Source organism: Eupeodes corollae, chromosome 3, assembly GCF_945859685.1.
Source record: "Eupeodes corollae chromosome 3, idEupCoro1.1, whole genome shotgun sequence".
In the NCBI taxonomy this organism is placed as follows: Eukaryota; Metazoa; Arthropoda; class Insecta; order Diptera; family Syrphidae; genus Eupeodes; species Eupeodes corollae.
In genome coordinates, this window is record NC_079149.1 from 46159481 (window position 1) to 46179119 (window position 19639).

Below are 19639 nucleotides of genomic sequence, written 5' to 3' on the forward strand. Positions count from 1 at the left end.
ATGAGTTTATGAAGTACATAAGTAATAAAAACAAGTATTAATTTAGATTTCAGGGAATAATTACAATCAATGGGAGATAAACAATGGAAAATTAAAAAGGTCTTCTGCATTGACAAACAGAACTAGGCACGTTATTTACAGATAACAACATTAAGACGAACAGGAAGAACTTAAGAAGGATTAAATTTAATTTATTTATTAAAAACACTTTTAAAAATATTACTGACATTTTTTTGCGAATTAAGAAAAAAAGTTAATAGGTAAGGTTTTATGTGATTAGAAACAATGTTTAAAAACTAATAAAAAGGCTTCTAATAATAGTTATTTTTAATGGGTAGTGTTAGATTTATGAAGCTTAAGCTTATTTTCCTAGCTCCATTTAAAATTGTGTGACTAATAAAAGCTTAAACTGGAATATAATAGTTAAATCTACAAAAATGTCAAGATTCCGGGACCTTTTTTTAGAAAGCTTTGACTATAGTTCCTATTTATGGAAAACGGTTGGAAATTTTTGGTGGTAACTTTCATAGTTTATTTCAATTTTTAACGTGAAAACAGCTAACTTTTAAGGTAATTAATAAAGCGGGTTGAAGGGCACTGAGATATCTGAGGGAACCTGGATTTCAGGATATTTAAGATTTCCATCCAACCGTGGGGAAATCGAAGCAGAAAAGCAAACGTTTATTTAATTCTTTCTGCATTCTTCAAAACATAAGGATTTTCTGATGAATACATGAACCGGGGGATTTTCTTCAGCATTGATGAATAAGCAACATGACTTTTAAAATAACAACAATATAAAGGATTGGCGCGGGTAGATTTTTGCGCCCCATGGTGGCAATTTTGTTTTCTTGATATCGTGCACAAGAACTAGGCCCTTAGCAAACTTCAATTTGGAACATTTTGCGTCGGGACTTGAGCCTACATCCGTAAAAGGTCGAACTGACTAAGGAGCTCAAAGTTCATGACCATATGGACAACGCAGTTTGTTCGCTTAGTGGGCTTCGAATAGTTTGGAAGTGGACCCAAATTTTGGCCTAAAGATTACCTTAAGTGACGAGCCGCATTTTTAAAAGGAATGACTGTGTTAACAAGAAAATTGCTGTATATGGTCCGACACCAACCAACGCTTGGTTCACCTAAAAAGAGTCTGGGATGCAACCCACACTGATAACTTCCAATCCCGTATGTCAATTTGTGTTGCTTAAAAGTTTGTCTATATGTATTATGTACTCGTATCAATTTTTACCAAATTTGCGTACTATTTTACGTAGATTTTATTTTTTATGAAAAAACAGACTGTTGGATTTTTATATAAAAATTACTGAATGTCGAACAAAATATTTTATGTGAAATAAAATAAGTTTGAAGAAAATATTTTTAATTTTTGAAAAGCTATTTGAGTCGAAAGTAAATTTTTACCAAGTTTTATTAATTTTTTTCGGTGTTTAATTTTTTTAAAAAACTGTAAATTCGATTTTTTTTTCAAAATGTTATCGAATGTTGAAAACAATATTTCTTATAAGATACAATTAGTTTGAAGCCAATATTTAAAATTTTTAAAGAGATACTTGAGTCGAAAATCAATTTTTACCAACTTTTGTTAATTTTTTTTAGGTTTTTATTTTTTTGTAAAAAAACTATCAATTCGCTTTTTTTTAATCTTTAACTGAATGTTGACAACAAGATTTTTTGTAAGATAAAAGTAAATTAAAGCCAATGCCTCAAAGTTTTGAAGAGATATTTGAGTCGAAAATCAATTTTTAACAACTTTTATTAATTTTTTTTAGGTTTTTATTTTTTGTACAAAAACTGTCAATTCGATTTTTCTCAAAATTTTACTGAATGTTTAAAACAATAATTCTTATAAGATAAAATAAGCTTGAAGCCCAAATTTCAAGTTTTTGAAAAGATATTTGAATCCATATTCAATTTTTACGAACTTTGAGTAATGTTTTTTTAGATTTTTATTTTTTATAAAAAAAACTGTCAGTTAGATTTTTCTCAAAAATTTATCAGATGCCAAAAACTTTATTCTTCGTTGCACAAAATTGTTTTGGAGATGAAATCTTATTGCAGTCGTAAAATTTTGGAGGTGACACATTTTTTTTTCAGTTTTATTGATCTATAAAAAAAATGTTAAATTGATTTTTTTCAAAAAATATACCTGTTTGGTATCACGTTACAATATATTATATAAAATTTAATTCAAGTCTCTAGCGCTTTTGGTTCGAAAGATATTTAGGTTTAACCAAAATGTTCACCTTTTTTTCAAACTGCTATGGTAAAAAGACCACCCACGCAATTTTCTTGAGAGCCCTTTTTGCATCTTTCTGCCTTATTATCTGTATAACAAAATTTATTTAAAATTGATATCTCTTCTGGTTCTTTAGCTATGGAGGACGAAAAAATCATCGCGGACGTACGTACACACCCACGCACAGACATCTTTCTAAAATCTTTTATTTCGGCTGTAGGGACCTTGAAACGTCGAGAAATGTAAAAAATTTCAATTTGACAAATCATACCCATTACAATAACTTCCTATGGGAAGTTAAAAAAAAACAAAAATTTATTTTGGACTTAAATATCTTTTCAAAAATTTAGGAGTATTGCTTCCAACTAATTTTACCTTACAACAAATATTTTTTTCAATATTCGAAAATGTTTTGAGAAAAATGGAATTGACAGGTTTTGTATAAAAAAAATAAAAACCTAAACAAAAAAAATAGTAAAAGTTGGTAAAAATCGATTTTTGACTCAAATATCTTTTCAAAACTTTGACTACTTTTATCTTTATATTGTTTTCAACATTCATTAAAATTTTGAAATAAATCGAACTGACAGGTTTTTCGCAAAAAATATAAACCTAACAAAAACCAATATTAAAACTTGATACAAATTTACTTTCTTTTCAAAATTTAAAAAAAATTGTTTTCAAACTTTTTTTATATCACAGAAAATATTTTTTTCAATATTCAGTAGTTTTTTTTTACAAAAATTTAACAGTCCTTTTTTCATAAAAAAACTAGTACGCAAATTTGGTAAAAAATTGATGTTTGGTTCTTCATATCTTTCAATATAATTTCACTCATCCAATTTGTAAAAACTTAACAAATTTTAATAAAATTGGTAAAAATTTGTTTTCGACTAAAAATCTATTTAACAAAACTAGATTTTCAAACTAAACTATTTCTTTATATGACAAATATTGTTCATAATTTTAAACTTTTAAAAATTTAAAACAAAAACCTACAAACTTTTAAGCAAGACAAATCGACAGACGGGATGGGAAGTTATCAGTGTGGGGCAAATCCCAGACTCTTTTTTTTTAAATTAATTTCGATAATCTTAATACTAGGTTATGCTTGATTTGGCAGAAAATTAGTTTTATCCTTCCGCTGAACGAATATGGTTGTGTATACGCTTGCGAATAACGCTTTTTATAGCAGCACAGATATTGAAAAGTCGATGGTGCGAATGTTGGTCCAGAAGTATAATTGGGTAAATTTTCTTTGAAAATGGGCAAGGAGTGGCCGCTGCAGTCAATTGCGATCGATATTGAATTGTTGAACGAATTTTTGCTCACGAAAATTGAAGAGGAGGATATTGGCAACACTTGGTTTTAACAGGACGGTGACGGCTCTAAGTGCCACACAGGCGAAGCTACTCTCGATGTTTTGCGCCCATTTTCAAAACAAAAAAGTTATTTGGCGGACTCTATAGCTAAATCTATTTAGTGTAATTTTTTTTAGTGGCGGAAAACAAAGCTTAAGCTCGAACTGACCAGTTTTAGCCGCTAGAAATAGCTAGGGCTGTATAAAACTATTAAATAAACAAACATAATTTTTGTTGTGCGATCTCAATTTTACATGTTTGGGTTTTGATCATTTTAAGGAGTGAACTTAGATTTATTAAATTTTGTGTAAAAAAATTAACATTTTTTCAAAGTTATGAAGATTGGTGCTCAATATTAAGGTTAATGTAAACTTTCATGTCTTAATAAAAGGAAAAGAATTTTGGATCACTACAAAATGAAATTCGTCAATTTGAGGCTTCATTTCAATTTTATATTTTATGTTTTATTCTAGTTTTTTTTATATTATGTTTTGAAAAGAAAATATGATAACGGATACATTTTTTTTAAGAACTATAAAGTAGTAAAATACAAACATTACTAAAATAGCTTTCAAGTTTGTTGCCATTATATTTTTGTAAAGTTGAATTTAATTATATTTTACTACGATTTTTTAATTATTCTTATCAATTTATTTATTTAACGCAAATACATAGAACAAAAATGGGATTAACGAAATAACTCCATTTCAATCAAACTTTTAATTCTATTTTTATTGTTTATTAATGTATAACTTGAGAGAAAGTAAAAAGCATATCTCTTTAAGATTCAAGATCTTTCTTTTTTCTTAACTTAAAGCATCTTTTTCCAACCCAAAAGTCAAAAATAGCTCAGTCAAGAATGAATTATTGATAATTAAATTTAAATATCCTACTTGTTTATTGTTATTAATTTAAAATGAAATCATATACTGTTCACTTTCTTTTTTGCAATTCTTTTATATATCAAAAGTACAATATCAGTTAAAACAAAATAAAAAAAAACAACCTTCGATTCAAAATTTCAAAATCATTACCATTGGATGATCATAAAAATAGCAATGACACCAATGTTTATTGATAAATAATTAGCACGTTTAAGTGAATACAATGAATAAATTAAAAATGTATATTTCTTTAAACTGTTTAAAAACTTAAAAACAAAATTATCCAAATATGTTGACAATAGAAAACATTTATAAATGGAACATAAATTTTCTGCAAACATTCAATAAATAACACATTTTAGAAATATAAACTATGATTTAAAAACGACTTAGTCTCTCTGGTTGGGCTTCTGATATCAAATTAATTAACTTAAATCATCAGATTTTCATTTAAGTTACTGAATTAAAAATAAATGTATAAAAGTTGGCATTTTCAACATAATGATGTGAGATTTAATTTTTGAACAATTTTATTAACATAACCTGATAACAAATCAAAACTTTATAAACAAACAATCCAAAAGACTATGCAAATTATTATTAACTTTTAAACAAAGAAAAAACCTTATGTTTAGGTCGTTAACTTATATGAACTAAAACATATTCTCCTTGATTTTTGCTTACCTATTCCATAAATACAAAAATCCAGTTTATATCTTTACCATCTAAGCTTTAAATCATAATAATATACAGTAACTCACATTTTCGATCGAATGTAAGCCACATTCTCTTAAAATGTTTCACAAAAAGTTACTATATGACACTGCAGAAATATTTTACACATGATTTGCTAGAGGTAAACAAGCTTAATGATTTACCAATAAGAATTACAGCTAATCGTAAATACCGTTACCAAATGCAAGGTCATTGAGGAATAGGTACATTCGATCAGTTTTGTGAGTTGTTTATTGCAGTGAAGTTGTACAGAGAAAAACCCTAATTAATAAAAAAAAAATTTGTGAAACTGATACAAAATTAAAGGTAAGTAAGTAAGCTGTAGTATTTTTATCCCATGTTCATTTTTCCTTTGGATCTTTTTTGAAATATTTAATTTTTTTTATAAAAAATAAAAAAGGTTAAAAAATGAAAGAAATAAGCCGGTTTTTAAAGGAAAGTATAAAAAAACTATTGGAGGAACATAATACGCATAGAGAAATCTCGAATAAACTAAAATGTTCATTAAGTACTGTCAGCAAGTATAGAAAGATGCTGAATATAACAACAAAAAGTCGACCGTCAGGAAGAAAACCCAAATTGAATCCTGTTACAAAACGGAACATCGTTAGATCTGTCATCACTGGAACATTTGACAATGCTGTACAAATAAAACGGAACTTATCAGCTACTCAGGGAGTTGATGTCAGCCCAGAAACGGTCAGAAGAGTCCTAAGACAAGCCGGAATGAAAGGACGAGCAAAAATAAGAAAACCCTTACTGACGAATCGCCACCGAAAGCTGCGTTTGCAGTTCGCAAAAAAATATAAAAACTACACCATAACGGACTGGGAAAATGTCGTGTGGTCCGACGAAACTAAAATCAATCGTCTGGGTTCCGATGGCAGAGAATGGGTTTGGAAAAAGCCCAAAGAGCCTCTATCCAAACGTTTGGTAAAAGAAACGGTGAAATTTGGGGGCGGTAACATTATGATATGGGGATGTATGCATTCTTCCGGGGTTGGGGTGTGCTCTAAGGTAGATGGTCGTATGACAGCACAATCCTACATTCAAATATTGAATGATAGCCTTGTCTCATCGGTCAGAAAATGGGGTAAGGGGCTTTCGGACATTGTCTTTCAACAAGACAATGATCCGAAACATACTGCAAGAATCACTCGCGATTGGCTTCAAACTCAAGGAGTCAATGTTTTAGACTGGCCACCCCAGTCCCCGGATCTGAACCCCATTGAACATCTTTGGGGGATCCTTAAACGCAGGATTTCATCTTGGGATCATTGCGCTAGATCTAAGGATGAAGTATGGCAAAGAGTGGAAACTGAGTGGAAAAATATTAGCATAGAAGAATGCCAAAAACTAATTCACAGTATGCCAAACCGGATAAAAGCTGTTTTAGCTGCAAAAGGAGGGCATACAAAATATTGAATTGCATTAGATTTTCAATATAGTATAAACTCACAAAACTGATCGAATTCCAATTTCTTCATTTTGTTTAATTTTTTTTATTTTAAATGTTTTATTTACATCAAAACCCATTTCATGTTATTTCTTAAGTTTTGAACTAATAAAATATTGTTTTTTTTAAAGTATGCAAACATAGTATTAATCTTAATATGACAAAAATCGAAATAGTGAAACTCATTCGATCGAATATGTGAGTTACTGTATGTTTTTTCCAAAATAACAATAAAAACAAATAAAACAATAAAGAAATCATCGTACTTTCAATTTCGTTTTAGATATTTAACTTTCGCATAGATGCATATGCTGGTAAATGTATCTGTATCTATTTTAATCCCAATGAAAACATATAATTCCCAAGCATCTAACATTGAAATTTGCATATGAGACATTCCCCGAAACTAGACACAAAACTATCTATAAAAAGAATTTCACTTTTCATTCAAATAGCTTTTGAATTGGTCGTTGTTGGGCTCCCGGGAAGTAGTGGAGATATAGATTTTTAAACTAAAACTTGGATGGTCCGATTTTTATCAATGAATAATTCAGTAGCTGCAGAACTCAATTCGAATCTATTTTAATGTGGAGTTGTATGAAACTAAAAAAAATGGAAAGTTCCAAAATGAAATATGTGTATTTTTTATTTCAGTGAGAAATTTTTATTTTTTGGGGAGAATGCACAAAGTGGAAACATTCTCGAAAGTAGGTACCATTTATTCTATAGATACTTTCACATTTTAAACACACTCATTTGCACATCTGGAACAACCATGGCAACCAAAACAAAACTGTTGAACACATAGAGTTGTGCAAAAACTTTTCCTCTTGGAAAATTAAATTAAAAACCATGCTGTTATGTCCCAATTACGTTTCATATATTTTGTAGCTAGCCGTACCCAACCTACCTTCAACCTATCCTTTTGGTTACAATGTTGTAATCAATTGATTTTAAGGGGTGGTATGGTAGTGATTCGCAATCAAACGATACCTGTAATGATTTTCTTTTTCATAGAAATTGGTCGCAAATCAAAAAATAGATATTTCTTATAATACAACCTGCCAAACGGACTCCCATTTAAATTATTATAAATCGATTTTTGTTTTTTTTTTTCTATTTTGTTGGACGATCGGGAATAACTGGTTGCATTAGGAAGCAAAACTTGGGATGATATTGCTACTTGTGCAATGTGTAGAGTCTCTGTATCTTGTAATGGCACGAGAATCTTAACTGAGCGCGGATTGGTTCTGGGTTGGATTTTATAAGTACTCTGGGCCTATGAATATTGCATAAAGTTTAATGATTGTTGGCCTTGAAATTGGAATAAAAAAGAGAAGATAATATCTCACTACTGCTGACCTTCAAAATTGAAACTGATATGTATTGAAGTAAACCGATATTTTTTTCATGATAAGCACACATTTAAGGGGTTTTTGATAGCTTTAGTCAAGATACTTAGGGAAGGGAGAAATGAGTTTTCTGAATTTCTAGATATATTCTAGTATGGCAATGAATTTCACATTCGTATTGTATGGCTAAGGAAGGAATCTCTGTATTTTTAAATACGACCGAAGCTGGGCTCAAAATTATACTGATAAGCATTTCTGGAGGCGCACGTATTACGATGTAATTACTTTTTTTTTGAGGAGTGCAACTGCCTATTTCTATAGAACGCAATCCGTTAAAATAACGATAAAAAAGAGTTGGGACAAGAAATTCTATGAAGGTTTTCAAGCGACGTTAATGATTCGACAATAAAAATACGTTCATATTGTAGAAAAAACATAAGAAAGTTTTGAACCCAAACAACTTCCACAAGAGGTGGTTCGTGACAAAGGTGGTCAATTATATTTTAACGATTTTAGACAGTATAGCGTTTTCCACGCATTAAATTCTATTCGATTCTTGATTCCAAAATTTAACATTGGTGTTGAAAATTCACATTTGAAGAGCAAGGTTGTGAAACTTAAAAAGAATGTAAAAAGATGAGACTACTATCGTGAGCGAGGCTGGAAAGTGGATTTAATATTTCAGATAGGAGTTCATTAATACAAAATGAGAAAAAGTATCGGAAAGAGAACAGAGCCCTGAGGAACTCCAGCATTTAATTGTTTTTGTATGGCTTGAATTATTCCTATTCTGCTTGTAATGAACGGTACGAAATGTAATTTTTATTAAACGAAGAAGGGATTTAACGAAACGGAAGGCACGCATTTTCCATAAGAGAGACTAATGCCAAGCTCTATCACATGTTTTAAAAATATCAAGTGCAATAATCTTACTTTCTCCAGAACGATGAAGGAATTTGTTTGAGTACTCCATGAGATAAACTATCAGATCACAAGTGGACCTTTACGAAAGTAGTACGGTTGGCCATTAAGAAGCTTTCAGTCTTTGAGATTTTTCTCACCTGATAGTAAATCAACGTATCCATGACCTTGGAAATAAAGGAAAAAGGTATTGGTCAATAATTCGAAAAGGAGGAGGGTTCCAATTTTTTGGAGATGGTATTGCTAGATTAAAGCCATATACGGAGTGATTTTGCCAGCTTTGAAAACACGTCTTCACAAAAACTGCGGGGTTGTCATCCGGGCCATAAAACCATATGTTTTTATCATTTTTATTAGAGCTGATGCTTTAAACCCTAGGGAACTTTGAAAAACATGCTATCAATAATGAAAGTTTAAATTGATTTCTGCTAAATCAAAGAAATTAAACATTTCAATTATTTCTCGTATCTTAAAGCAAGATAAGTTTAAAAAAAGACTATATTTTTATTTTAGCATACTTATTTTTCACAGTATTTTGTTTACAAGATAATATAGGTGCTCTTAGTTCCTGGACGCCCTTAGTTCCTGGACGCCCTAAATTGTTGCTTAGTTTGTCAAAGACGTTAAACCGACTCTTGTTAACTAACATTCCTAAGTTGCCTTACGCATTTTTATAGTGGCTTTAACAGATTGTGTATCCGCCTCAACGCCGGTCGATGATGATGGCTTCATATAGATAAATTTTCGTTCCATAAGTAAGCAAAAGAACAGATATTCCATCAAATGGACCCGTTTTCATTTTCCTATTGAGAGCAAAGAAGCAGATCGTTGATTTTTGTTGTATCTTTGCGAACTTAGAAGATGCCCCACAGTAATATACAAATCTATATACCAACATACTTAACTTTAAAAACAAGATTCATTTAGGAATGAGAATTATTATATATTTTCTCGCACTAAGTCGAGTACACGAAATTTGAGTTTCAGACCATCCAACAGTCGCGTCGTAGTGCGTCGTTCTTTTTCTTCTTATTGCTGTTGTTGTTCGACGAAGACTTAACCACCTGCTGAAATTTTGCTATAGCTTGACTTCACTAAGTACCAAGGTACTTTACTTCAACTATAAAGGCAGCAGCAGACAGTTAATAGATGATGAAGAAAAATTCATGATTTTACATCAGAGATGATTTAAACTGGTAATATATTTCCTGCAATATGCAACAATGCTGATGATTATAAGGAGAGAGTCGAGGGGTATATGATTTCAATTGGTTTGGGCGCGCCTTCTTTTTTTTTCTTCCATTCATTTAGATTATGCCTTGCAAATGCACATAGCACAAGACCAATTTTCACGGAATGGAAGTTTAGTTTAACTTGTTTCGTTTTTCAAAATAAAGATACCTCAAGTCGTATAGATACATATATCGTGAGAGCTGGAGCACGAACCTACTATGAAATTTAGTTCGACCATCCCATTCCCATTCCCATACGAATATACTACGTTTGTATGATGATGAAAACAAAATTTAATTAACTTTGATTAAAGTTCAATTATTATTGATAGTGAGTGGTGTTGGTGGCTGCGTTCAATTCAATGGATTTCACACTTTCACCGTACTATTCGTGATAGATAAGTATCAATTTGGACGCGTTACGCGTATAAAACTAGAACTAGACTTGGACATGATGATTAAGTGTTGGCTTGGTGGGCACAATGAATGAAATATTATTTACTAGGCATGGATATAAATTTATTCAATTTATTTTAATACGTGGGTTTACGAGTGTAACTGTAATGTTATACATTGATTTTCGAATTAATGCAACCGGTCTTCTAAGTGTGGAGTTTGGTTTAGATGGGAACTCTTTCAAACGATAAATCAACATGACCAAAAATAATGAAGCATTGGGAGCCCAGTGATTTAGGGTTAAAAAAATATAAATTTTTGAAGAGGAAATCGCATGCGATTTCTTGTCATTGTAGTAAAAAAAGTTAGTAGCCAAAGCGATTTCTTGGTTACATGTGCTCTGTTGACTCAATGTGATGATTCCATGATTTTTGTTTTTAAAAGCTTATCGTACGACCGAAAGCGCTTGTGAACTTGACTAACTACCTTTATTCCGTCGTGCGAAAAAAAAGTGGTGTGAGCGTTTTAATAATTCTTGCCAAATAATGAAATGCTGATGTGTAAAGCAGCCTCTAACGAGCTCATTCGAACGAAGGTCCTTCTTATTTTCTTGCCTCACCTCAGTAATCGGGTGTGCTGGGACTGAACTTTCCCTTATGACATACTCATGGAACTTTTATTTGTGTTTTTCTCATATGAACATTAATCAGTTTGAACCATCCACCGACTTTAAGGATGACTAGGATTCAGCCAGGAGGCAATAACGAAAAGTATTTACAGCACTGGAACTTTTGGTGTTGTGATACTATTAGGGATACCAGCAGGCACTAGTTCACCAGAGCCACCTTCATTCTTGACAAAAATGTAAAAATGAGGCGGCTGGGATAATTCATGTCAAGGATGCTGACGACAAAATAAAGTAGCTTCTCAAGAAATGGCCTTCGAGCGTAATAGATCTCCATAAAAGGCCCCTTCAAAAAACAGAAACAAAAAAGAGTTAACTTGACTATCGGGAAAAAGGCGAAGTATGCCATCTCCTACAGCAGCGTAATCGCATACTCTTAGTGAGGTTGTCAACAGCGACGCCCTCCAAGTATCAATTGTGAATGGGCTCTCCACCAACAGAAAAAGTCCGCTGACAGTACATTGGATACACATCGAGGTACATAAATGTATGGTACTTTCCTATATCTTGCCTAAAAGCGAGGGTCCCTACCGTAATCAAGGCGTAGAGGAGTTTCTCAGCGAATTGCAGAAACCACTAATGAATTCTTTTTAATGTATGTTTTGAGTCTGAAATTCCTTCTCCTTACAAAAATCTTAAAAGAACTGACTAACTAATCAAATAGTTAATTCCAAACTATGCAACATTCCGAATAAGAGCATAGGATCTGTAGAAGTTTTGGAATCCAGGTTTAATATCTTTAAAGAATTATTTGAAACTACCTTTAAGATCTTAAAACAAGCAAGATTTTTACCAATCCTATAAAGATTGTCTTGAAGTTTCTAAGTGAGTCATAGAATCTTCCTAAAAATAAGGCTGAAGAGAATACTGCCATCATTTGAAGACTTAAAATATTTCGCTACACTTAGTAAAGTCTTATTAAAATAACATTGTAGTCCATGTTTTCGGAAAAAACCTAATGGATTGTAGGGAACCCCTCCAGCTGAGTCCGTGGAAGAGCAAATGGCAACTCATTTTACAGGGTGCTAGATTGGCTACCCCAAAACACTCTTAGAACTCCAAGCACCAATCTAGTTCCAATTAACTGCACCAGCTTTGAAATGACAGTTCAATAAATTCTTAATTTTTGACTTAATGTTTTTACTAGATATCTCTATTAAAAGCAGCTTATTCTTCGTGGCATGATGGTTAGTCTTGGGTTCGATCCCTGCCTATGCAGATCTAAAGTATTTTCACCGGTTCTGCCTCTAGCGAGGAATTTACACGTTCTCCAAGAGTAATTCTTATCATGATAAGTGCTTTCTCAAATTATCCGTTCGGATTCGGCATATAAACTGTAGGTCCCCTCCATCGCTGCAATTACTCTTAAATAGGAATGGTTGTGGGTTGCAAGTCACTAGACTCTGGTTCGCTCTGTTGTGCCACCTTATTTATTATTTTTTTAAGGTCCAACTTTGTAAAGGCACAAATATGACTTTATAAAATTGGATCGAATTCCAGCTTCGTTTTAATTAAGTCAATTAGTAGAAAGTTAACTTAAAACCTTTTGAATATTTAAAGAACAAAAAAAACACGTAATTAAAAGCATTCTGACTTGAAAAAAAAGTTGAATTCATACAAAATAAATTAATTATATCCCGTGACTAACTGAATAACGTAAGTTGTGAATTATTTTCTCACCAATTTAAATCTCTTAATAAACAATTTAATGATCTACCAGTAAAAGAGACATACCAACAAAAATTGCAAAAGTAGTTTCACAAGCCCTATAAAACCATAAATTACATACATAATGAGCAACAAAAATAAAGTTTCTTTTTTAATTCAAGAAATAAGTAGCTAATGGTCATTAGGGACACATATCTAATTAAGAAAATTTTCAGTTAACAAAATCGTAAATACGACTAGTAACAATTTATTATGAGTACGCAAGGCAGTTAAATTCTCCTGGGTTTCTTGTCATAATATAAAAACAGAAATTCCCTTCATCTTAGTTTGTTCTTCTTACTACTTTATAGTCTAGAAGACAGTGTTGCTTTTTAATTTCTGAAGTAAAGGCATCATAGATATTGCAAAAACAGTCAAGAAAGTTTGGTATTTTTAAACACGGATTGGTTTTCAGCAAAGTGATAAAACAAAAAAAAGAGGAGTCATATATATTTCTCAGTGACAATGCAATTTTTTTCCAAGGTGTCATCACCAAAGAGTGTAAACTACAGTCTTAAAAAAATGGTCAAAATATTTGACACTTCTAGGGAGATGCTTTGGAATTTTAGATGATTACGGATGATCAATAAATAAGAAATGTATTGACCTAATCTATTAAAACCCACACGATACAGATTATTTATTTTGGAACTTACATTTGTCCAGTACTTTGTCCTTGTCCTTGGTCTCCTAAGCTCTCTCGGGTTTTATAACAACTTAAAATTTCAGTATTTTAATTTTATTTCGGAATGTCAAAACATGGGTTTTTGTCCATATTCCAATTTCAGTGAGAAAAAGCTATTTTAAAAAAGCCACACAAATCACTGCAAATGTTTCCACATATCTGTTTTCTATTTTTCAAGGTTTTAAAGCAATATCATTAGACTTAAGATAGAACTAAGAACTTTGCAATTTATGAAACGAGACTACAATTTTTCGATTTTGAGGATTTTGATACGAGGTTGACAACGTTCTGATAATCTCACGGACAAATATTTAAATACATTTTCCTAAGCATTTGTTTGAAGCCATGTGAACTATTAATCATATTTCGGCCACAAATACCTTCCAGAACTGTTGTTAGAAGACTTCTTTAGGAACTTCCGAAATTCAACTATTGCTCCCAAACTATTCTTACCTAATCATTTTCTTGTTAGGTTTTTGTAGATTTGCATTTAAGGATGGATGACACTTAGCAAGGAGTGTGACAAATCCTATAAGACAAGATAGAAGAAGCCTTGGAATATAAATATTCTGTCTGCACAAATATTTGATAACGACCCACAGACACCAACGCCATCTGCAATGATGCAAAAGCATCTTTATATTCATAAACAGAATAAATAAACAAAAACAAAGACGCAGGGAAGCGAGTACAAAAAAGATGTCTTGTGGAATGTAAAAAAAGGTGGTATCAAATCAAACCCATGGGAGTGTTAGTGAGCTCTCTTCCTCGTCTTCACTATATTGTTTAGACTATAGACGCTCAATGGTGTTGTATTGTTCAAGCCTTCAGCCGTCATCACCACCTTGCTTTAAAGCTATGTCTCCATATAAAATATTGAAACGCTTCCAATTCATTAGAACCAAAAAAACCATTACCTCTCGCGCCATTCTAATGAAAGAGCTCTAATAACAACTTCTTCGTCGTCGTCGTCTTCATAGATTGCAGAATTGCGTAGCAGTGGTGGAGGAGAGTAGTGAAGTTGAATATTTTAAGACCGACTTGAATGCATTCACCATTAATTACGTTGCGATAGTTTACCTTGTGCATCAACCTTAGCTACAGAAAGGCTTACAGACGAGACGCATTGATGGGCTTAGATGGTTTGGCTAGGTTATGCCCCTTATGAAATTGAAAAAATCTGGATAAGAAATCCAAAGAACAAACAACAACAACAACTGTTAGGAAGTTTGTTCAACTAACTGTCCATTATATACAGACTTCCACCACCTGGAATAAATATGGAAGTCGGGAAATAAATATATTCTTAAGTTTTCTGCTTTCTGGTTCAAACTCATCATGTGGCATGATCTTGTGGCTGTTGTACTAGAGATAGAATGAGTCTGACGGTAAATCGGTTGGGTGATGATCATAAAAAAGTACCTATGCTACCAACTTCTTTGGGTGGAAATTATATCACGTGGACGCCATCTTCATCTTCATCTTTATCTGAAAGTGCGGTGAATGAGGGAACAATTTGCAATCTGCACAGATCATTGATCATGTTTAATTTCAGGTAATGCCTAGAAGTGCAGGATAACGATCGGTTTATAAATTGCTCCATGTCGTGATTAAAAATAGAAGCATCTACAATTTACCAGTTCATCTACGGTTTAAAACTGGACGATCGATCGATGGCTATGGCGATGGTCGTTTGAGCCGCAATCCATATCCAGCGCAGGGCGAATTCCTTCAAGCATATACCTACCACTATACCTATTTCGACTTCATTCTTGGATGCGGTTGGGCTTGAAAATGATGATGATGATGGAAGTCTTTAATTTGAACGGGAATGTGTGTAATTTGGTTTGGTGATTAGGATGTTCCTTTAAACTATAGGTTATATGGTGTTGGTAGTTGTATGGTTCATAAAGTCTAAACCAATCTTATTATGTTCGATGTTTTCATTTCATTTTTCTTTTTTAATTCGGAAAATAAATTGTTCTTAAAATGTTGAAGGGCGTGTCGAAATGTTATCACATTCTTTTTTTAAATATATTTAAACTTTTAACCACCCAATACCAATGAGTATTTATGATGCTAATATTATTTAAAATACACGTACGTAATTGTAATACCTTTAAAATAACTATCTATTGAAACTTGTATAGTCTGAGATGGTTTGAGGATAGGAGATTGTATTATTTTTAATGGAATTTGTTTAAAGTTATTTGAACTATTAAGTTTAACAATTATCAGGAAAAAAGCATCTGGTTGAAATCCTAATGAATATTGGATTATGTTTTTCAGATTCTCTTTTAATTACATTAGCTAAAGGAGAGACTTAAGCTGCGCGTATCCTTTTCAAGCTGTAAATCTCTGAAAAAATAGACAGGTGCGGTTGCAAGTCAAACAGTGTATGGCAAATACTTAAAGTGTCTATAACCAAATGATTGAATACAAATATGGAAACGTAGCCTATGTAGCTTTCAACAAAGTTAAGGAAGAGACATTGACAAAGGTTCTGACTTTTAAAGTAAATCATGTTAAAAGCTTAAAACTTTCAATATACAAGAACTTTAAAAACATTGAAAATTGTAACAGGCCTACTGACCTATGGCGACCTTTTAAATTAATACCGACGTCTTGTCGTCAATTGGGGGTCGTCAAAAAATAGAGGTTTTCTTTTAAAAGGGCGTTTATCCACCCACTTTCTCAATTAATTTTTATGAAATAACATGACCTCTTTAAATGTGTTGTAGAAAAGTGAAATTAGGGTAGAAGGGACTTGTAAGAAAATAAAGAAAATGTACAAAATCATAGACCTAGGGGTGTGGTATCCACCCACTTTTTCTGAAATTGTTTTCATTTAAATAAAACACTTAAAATTCAATATTTTGAAAACAAGTTTATTTCCAGTAGTTTTTTTAAGAGAAGTCAATCAATGTTTGTTTTTCTGCAAACGAAAAATTATGTTATTAATAAGAGAAAATGATATCAGTCAAATGGCAGCCATAAACTACGGTTGCATCATGAAATTTACACTGGACAATATCTACATTTGTGGCTTTATGTCTTTGACTCCTTCCCAATATCAATGTTTTAAGCTCCCAATTTGGTAGTTCATTGACTTTTGCAACACCAATGGCCTTGTGATTGATGGCACAAACTGTGTCATAAAATTAGCTGGGTGTCGACGGACAGGCAAGCATCTTCGAACCAAATTGACCACTTCGTGATTAATCAACGTTTTAGAAGCAGTCTCTTGGATGTCCGAAACATGAGAGGCGCCGACATGGGACTTGCCCGTGACCACCACTTAATTATAGCTACCCTAAGATTGCAGCTACAGTTCGAAGATCCAACGGAATAACACGAGCCACCAAATTCAACATCGTCAGACCAAAGCATTCCACGACCAGTCAACAATTCAGGGACCACCTGTCACACGAAGTAAAAACAATCAGCAGCACAGTACATGACGACAACGAACACCATTGCAATGCTGTGAAAATGTTTTCATTTCAGGTGCTGATAGAATAGTTGGTCGGAAAGAAGGAAGCAACAACACTTGGCACGTGCAGTCGATGCTTTCTGAAGCACCTGAACAAACTAATCCCCGAATCCGCACCGCACCTCCCAGTAAATTAAAGCACTTAAGAACAACAAAGCGGTAGGACTTGATGGAATTCCCGCAGAGCTTTTATAAGCAGCACCAACGTCATCAAGCGAACTGCTTCAAGCCTGGACCACCGAAAGCTTCCCCGATGAGTGGAGGATGGGAATTATCGTCAAGCTCCAAAAAAAGGAGATCTAACAAAGTGCACAAATTGAAGAGGAATTTGCTTTCTAACTGCCGTTGCCAAAATAGCAGCAAAAGTCATACTAGAACGTATCAGAGAACAACTTGAGGCCAAACTCAATGCCGAACAAGCAGGATTCCGCGTTAGATCCTCCTGTATTGATCATATCAATACCCTGCGATCATCCTCTCAAATAAATATTTCGTCGCAACTAGTGGAACAAGGTGGGAACTTTTAGTACCTTGGAAGTATCGTCTCCATTGAAGAAGGGACCGAACAAGACGTGATCTGCCGCATAGACAAAGCAAAAGCAGCGTTCAGTATGCAGTCGAAAATTTGGAGGAATAACTCTACCAGCTTAAGGACAAAGCTACGACTGTTTCGCACAAATGTCGAATCTGTGTTTCTTTATGGGTGCAGCACTTGGAAGGTTACTTCAGCCATCACAAGAAAGCTTTTGTAAATAGATGTCTTCGTAACATCCCAAGGATTTTTTAGCTAAACCGTATTTCAAATGAGGTCGTTTATAGAAGGACAGGCCAGGAACCTATAGACTCTATAATACGAAGACGTAAGTGGCAATGGATTGGACAAACGATTCCGAAAAGGTCCGCTCACAGAAGAAGGAAAAAGAGCTGGACGACCGAGAAGCGCATGGCGCAGAACTGCGAGGCGGAATCAGCGTGACTAGGCAAAAGTTGGAGGGAGCTGATACACATCTCCGGAAACCGTACTCGATGTCGCGTATAATCGTAGTAGAAGCCCTATGCCCCTTGAGGGGTTCATAACGAACTTAACAGGTCTGAGGACCTGAGTAAAGTAAGTAGTGAGTTAAACGCTCAAGTCTTCACGACGACCTAAACTTGTTTCTGGTACTACAAAATGTTCGCTAAATGTTTCAACAGAATTTGTACCGCTCTCCGAGTAAAAAATCAGACATTAAAAAATAAAGCAATGGGACCTCGAAATCAAACGCCAAATATCATTTAAGTGATATCGAAGCAATCTTTAACAACAACAAATATTTGCTATTAAATGACAACTAAATGACTTCTTTAATCAAATTTTTGGGAACCAATTAGTTGTGGTCAATAAAGTAAGAGGAACCTTTTAATTCTCTCATTAATATTCGTGGCCTTTTGATGTGTAAATTTCAAAAAAATCGCGTACATTTGTACATTTTCTAAATTTTCTAAATACTTCAAACTATCGGTTTTAATCCCATTGGAACCAAATTATTTTCAAACCAGATTCAATAATTGTAAGATAATTTCTAAAGCATCGATTTTTTATGAGAAAAACTACAATATTTTTAAGGAAACATGAATATTTAGTAAAACATATACAAGTTCATCACCATAAAATTACACACAAAAACTATTAAATTACGTCACTTTAGTGTTTTTTCTCTGACATAAAACTTAGAATGTCGGATTCCAATAAGAATGAATCCCATTTGGAATCTTCACTTCAATAATTTGAACTCATCTAAATTGTGTTCCATTGTGAAACAAGTTTTATCATACATAAAATTCGAACCTTATTTATGAATAAATAACACATAAAATATGTGAATGGATAAAAAATGAATCTTTTTATAAATAGACTTTTAAATTCTTTAAGAAAAATACAAATTTAAAAGAAATACCAATCGCGACATCTGTGAAAAATGATTGCTTTAAAAATATAAAAGCAAATTCTCCTTTTCTGTTTATATTGAAAGTAGATTGATAAATTTATCGCAGCGAAAGCAAAAATTTATTATTGACAACTTGATGAGTTGGAATTTTGACACGATAATATCGATTTATTTCTGAAGTAATTTTTATATACCGATGATGCTGATGATGAAGGGACATGAAATCAATCAATGTAAAATCTTAAAGCAATTATGCAATTATTTTTGCTTTGCTTGACTAAGATTTCAAGTAAATTATTATTATTTTTATCTTCATTGAATAATTGCCCAGTTGGGTATGAGTTATGTGCTATCCAATTACAGAAATTGAGAAAGGCTTGTCTGATGAATTAAGACAAATTATAACGATGAAAGCAGCGATTTAATATGAAATGTGTTCATCAAGTAATTCTTATCTAATTATTGGTTCCCTCAGAAATTTTAAAATTAGTTTTTTTTAATAATCCAAATTGTCATTTAAAAAAGTGAAGTTACACTTTTAATAGCA

At 32.6% G+C, this 19639-nt stretch overlaps 1 protein-coding gene across 1 annotated transcript in view; it reads right to left on the reverse strand.

Annotated features, from left to right (window-relative positions):
• The window catches only part of LOC129950938 (protein espinas), a 61561-nt gene that overhangs the window by 19056 nt on the left and 22866 nt on the right, over positions 1–19639 (reverse strand). The gene's annotated exons all lie outside the window — the stretch shown is intronic.